Source organism: Triticum aestivum, chromosome 2A, assembly GCF_018294505.1.
Source record: "Triticum aestivum cultivar Chinese Spring chromosome 2A, IWGSC CS RefSeq v2.1, whole genome shotgun sequence".
Taxonomy (NCBI): domain Eukaryota; kingdom Viridiplantae; phylum Streptophyta; class Magnoliopsida; order Poales; family Poaceae; genus Triticum; species Triticum aestivum.
The window spans coordinates 658,335,609-658,340,796 of record NC_057797.1 but is presented as its reverse complement, the minus strand read 5'-3'; positions in this window follow the sequence as shown (position 1 = coordinate 658,340,796).

The following is a 5,188-nucleotide window of genomic DNA, read 5'->3' as shown; positions in this document are numbered from 1 at the left end:
CTCCCTTGATTTATGTCACAGACCACTTGCTTGGCATCGGATGCTACAATGAACTGATTGAGGAGCAAATCCTCTGCGATACATAGGGCTTCCCTGCATGCGATCGACTCCATGTTAACCGGGTCGTCCACGCCTTGTATAACCAACGCTGAACTTTCCAAATAATTGCCTGTTGGAAATATGCCCTAGAGGTAATAAATAAATTAGTTATTATTATATTTCATTGTTCATGATAATCATTTATTATCCATGATATAATTGTATTGATAGGAAACTCAAATACATGTGTGGATACATAGACAACACCATGTCCCTAATAAGCCTCTAGTTGACTAGCTCGTTGATCAATAGATGGTTACGGTTTCCTGACCATGGACATTGGATGTCGTTGATAACGGGATCACATCATTAGGAGAATGATGTGATGGACAAGACCCAATCCTAAGCTTAGCACAAAGATCGTGTAGTTAGTATGCTAAAGCGTTTCTAATGTCAAGTATCATTTCCTTAGACCATGAGATTGTGCAACTCCCGGATACCATAGGAGTGCTTTGGGTGTGCCAAACGTCACAACGTAACTGGGTGGCTATAAAGGTACACTACAGGTATCTCCGAAAGTGTCTGTTGGGTTGGCACGAATCGAGACTGGGAATTGTCACTCCGTGTAAACGGAGAGGTATCTCTGGGCCCACTCGGTAGGACATCATCATAATGTGCACAATGTGACCAAGGAGTTGATCACGAGATGATGTGTTACGGAACGAGTAAAGAGACTTGCCGGTAACGAGATTGAACAAGGTATCGGGATACGGACGATCGAATCTCGGGCAAGTATCGTACTGATAGACAAAGGGAATTGTATACGGGATTGATTAAATCCTTGACATCGTGGTTCATCCGATGAGATCATCATGGAACATGTGGGAGCCAACATGGGTATCCAGATCCCGCTGTTGGTTATTGGCCGGAGAGTTGTCTCGGTCATGTCTGCATGGTTCCCGAACCCGTAGGGTCTACACACTTAAGGTTCGATGACGCTAGGGTTATAGGGAATAGATATACGTGGTTACCGAATGTTGTTCGGAGTCCCGGATGAGATCCCGGACGTCACGAGGAGTTCCGGAATGGTCCGGAGGTAAAGATTTATATATGGGAAGTCATCATACGGTCACCGGAATAATTCGGGGGTTACCGGTATTGTGCCGGGACCACCGGAGGGGTTCTGGGGGTCCACCGGGAGGGTCCACCTGCCCCGGAGGGCCCTATGGGCTGTATGTGGAGAGGGACCATCCCCTTAGTGGGCTGGGCGCCTCCCCCCTAGGGCCCATGCGCCTAGGGTTTGAGGGAACCCTAAAGGGGGGGCGCCCCTTGCCTTGGGGGGCAAGGAAACCCCCCTGGCCGCCGCCCCCTCCTCAGATTGGATCTGAGGAGGCCGGCCCCCCTCTCCCTTGCCCCTATATATATGTGGGAGTTGGGAGGGCAGCCGCACCCCAAGTTCTGGCGCAGCCCTCCCCCTCTCCCAAGTCCTCCTCTTCTCCCGCGGTGCTTGGCGAAACCCTGCAGGATTACCACGCTCCTCCTTCACCACCATGCCGTCGTGCTGCTGCTGGATGGCGTCTTCCCCAACCTCTCCTTCTCCCCTTGCTGGATCAAGGCGTAGGAGACGTCACCGGGTTGTACGTGTGTTGAACGCGGAGGTGTAGTCCGTTCGGCACTAGGATCATCGGTGATTTGGATCACGACGAGTACGACTCCATCAACTCCGTTCACTTGAACACTTCCGCTTAGCGATCTACAAGGGTATGTAGATGCACTCTCCTTCTGTCGGTGTACTAGAGTAGGAGTACCCTATTACCCCGAACTCGTGCACGGGCAGTTGCAGCCCCCCCCCCCCCCGCGGCAAGGCTTGCCGGGTGACCGTCAGGACCCTCCGTGGTCCCCTTTAAGACCATTCAATAACAAAATACTCAAGCCAAGACCCCGGCAAGAGGAGCTTGTCGGGAAGGCCATCCAAGGCCCTGGCAAGGGGAGCTTGCCGGGAAGAGACGAGACCCCGGCAAGAGGAGCTTGCCGGGAAGACCACGCAAGACATACCAAGAAAGCTTGCCGCGACGCGCCCTGCGCCCCGGCAAGATCCGGCGAGCGACAAGCTTCCGGAAGCGACAAGACGACGGCCGCGGCAAGGAGCTTGCCGCGGGAAACTCCCATTGCATGCCCGCGCTCCAGCTCACCTGCTAACGTGTCGCTCTGGGACTCTCCCAGAGCGCACGTGGCGGGAGGCCACGCAGCTAGGGGTACGTGGTGGCAAGCGGAGATGAAGAGAAGCCCATCATGGCAAACGGTGGCGTTCCTAACGGTCACCTTTTTGCACTGTTTAGGAGACTCAGACAGGCATTTAATGCCCTTGTCCCCTGCCGTCAGAGTTAGGTAGGGTACACTGTATCCACAGTAGCGGTAGCTATACCTACCACATCCTTTTTCCGTTTTTACCCTTCCTGGCTGCGTTGCTCCCTGTCGGTGACCCCTTGAGTATAAAAGGAGGCCCAGGGGCAACGGGAGGGGGGGTCCCGCATTTTCAAGGAGGTTCCGCATTTTTTCAAGGAGGTTCCGCATTTCGGGAACTCAGAAGAACACTCTCACGCTCAGTCTGGCAGCGTCCATCGCTCCTGAGCAAGAGTCTAATATACACAAACAAGCAGCAGTAGGGTTTTACGCATCCGTGCGGCCCGAAGCTGGGTAAAAAATTGCCCCGCGTGCACTGCCTCGATCCGCTCTTTGCGCGCTCTCCGCCCCTCCATCGAACCGAAAGGGGCCCTGTCCCCATAGGTGTTGGCGGGAATCAGCATCGCCCCCGGCATCTCTGGCGCGCCAGGTAGGGGGACGTCGAGATCGCGAGAACCCGATCCGGCGTGTACGCAAAGCTAGATCTTCATCGTCATGGCTCCCAAGGAGCGGGCGAGCAAAAGAACAGCGCTAGAGCGGCAACAGAAAAAGCTAAGTCATGCAGATTTTAGATATTTCCTTTCTATATAAGGTTATCCGCCTCGGAGATCTTGTTCTTTGTACGAAAAACCTGTGCGCGGAGGAATCAACTCGTAGCTAGCCGCGCCCTTACTTTGTTTCGAGTCCGCTCAACAACTTAAGCGAGCTGCTAGCGCCCTTACTTTGCTTCGAGTCCGCTCAGTAACTTAAGTGAGCCGCTAGCGCCCTTACTTTGTTTTCGAGTCCGCTCAACAACTTAAGCGAGCTGCAGCTAGTTGCGATGAGATTACTTGTCGGTAGCGACCCCGCCAGCAGGCTGCTGAAGTTCCGCACTCGGCGCTCGCGGCAAAGGTGCCTGCACCGGCAAGTTTCCCTAGAAAGCGTAGGGTGGACGTACAAAGAGGGGTTGACCAGGAAAATAGCATGCGTTATTTACTTAAGATTTCTGCACGGACCTGTGTGCCAAGGAGCCTTCTCGGGACTAGCCGCGCTCCATGATTGCCTCGAGTCCGCTCGGCAACTTGTGCGGTTGCGCTAGAACCAAGAAGGTAAACCTTTCCGGGAGGCGTCGTTCCCGAATAGCCGCTAAGGGCCCGTTCCCTCAAGCGCTATTGGCTGGATCATACGCACCAGAAAGCATTCCGGCAGGCACAGGGAATATGCAGCAAAAGTCGACATTCGTGAGCAAGTTGAGTGCACTTCGGATGCTAATCACTTGCTATGTTTGAACGCAGTTATGGCCCGGGGGCTGGCAACGCCCTTAAGGCCAATATCTCCGGCGTCAAGAACGGCGACGCTCTTCGCCATAAGCCTTTCCGGCAACGATCCTGCCGGGAGCCAGTGTCAAGAGCGACGAAGTTCTTCACCCAAAAGTCTTCCTGGCAACCAGCTTGCCGAAAGCCGGCATCGAGAACGTCAAAGTTCTCTGCTGAAAATAAAAGTCTTCCTGGCAACCAGCTTGCCGGAAGCCGGCATCGAGAACGTCAAAGTTCTCTGCTGAAGATGAAAGTCTTCCTGGCAACCAGCTTGCCGGAAGCCGGCATCGAGAACGTCAAAGTTCTCTGCTGAAGATGAAAGTCTTCCTGGCAACCAGCTTGCCGGAAGCCGGCATCGAGAACATCAAAGTTCTCTGCTGAAAATAAAAGTCTTCCTGGCAACCAGCTTGCCGGAAGCCGGCATCGAGAAAGTCAAAGTTCTCTGCTGAAGATGAAAGTCTTCCTGGCAACCAGCTTGCCAGAAGCCGGCATCGAGAACATCAAAGTTCTCTGCTGAAAATAAAAGTCTTCCTGGCAACCAGCTTGCCGGAAGCCGGCATCGAGAACGTCAAAGTTCTCTGTTGAAGATAAAAGTCTTCCTGGCAACCAGCTTGCCGGAAGCCGGCATCGAGAACGTCAAAGTTCTCTGCTGAAAATAAAAGTCTTCCTGGCAACCAGCTTGCCGGAAGCCGGCATCGAGAACGTCAAAGTTCTCTGCTGAAGATGAAAGTCTTCCTGGCAACCAGCTTGCCGGAAGCCGGCATCGAGAACGTCAAAGTTCTCTGCTGAAGATGAAAGTCTTCCTGGCAACCAGCTTGCCGGAAGCCGGCATCGAGAATGTCAAAGTTCTCTGCTAAAGATGAAAGTCTTCCTAGCCACCAGCTTGCCGGAAGCCGGCATCGAGAACATCAAAGTTCTCTGCTGAAGATGAAAGTCTTCCTGGCACCCAGCTTGCCGGAAGCTGGCATCGAGAACGTCAAAGTTCTCTGCTGAAAATGAAAGTCTTCCTAGCACCCAGCTTGCCGAAAGCCGGCATCGAGAACGTCAAAGTTCCCTGCTGAAAATAAAAGTCTTCCTGGCAACCAGCTTGCCGGAAGCCGGCATCGAGAACGTCAAAGTTCTCTGCCGAAGATGAAAGTCTTCCTGGCAACCAGCTTGCCGGAAACTGGCATCGAGAACGTCAAAGTTCTCTGCTGAAGATAAAAGCCTTCCCGGCAGGCCAGTATCGCTAGGGGCTATGAGTGCCAAGAATCGTCCACGGCAAATCAGAGTTGCCGGGGGCTGCACTATCAGATAAGTTTTTTTTGTCCCTCATCATGCATCCTCTTATGGACTAGGGAAAGCAAACCCACGTTCCTCCCCGGAAACTGCCGTGCTCCCCCGACTCTAGGCCCTGGGGCTCGTCCTCGGGGCCAAGATTGGTCGTAGTCGCGGCAGCAAAGGGATGGAAC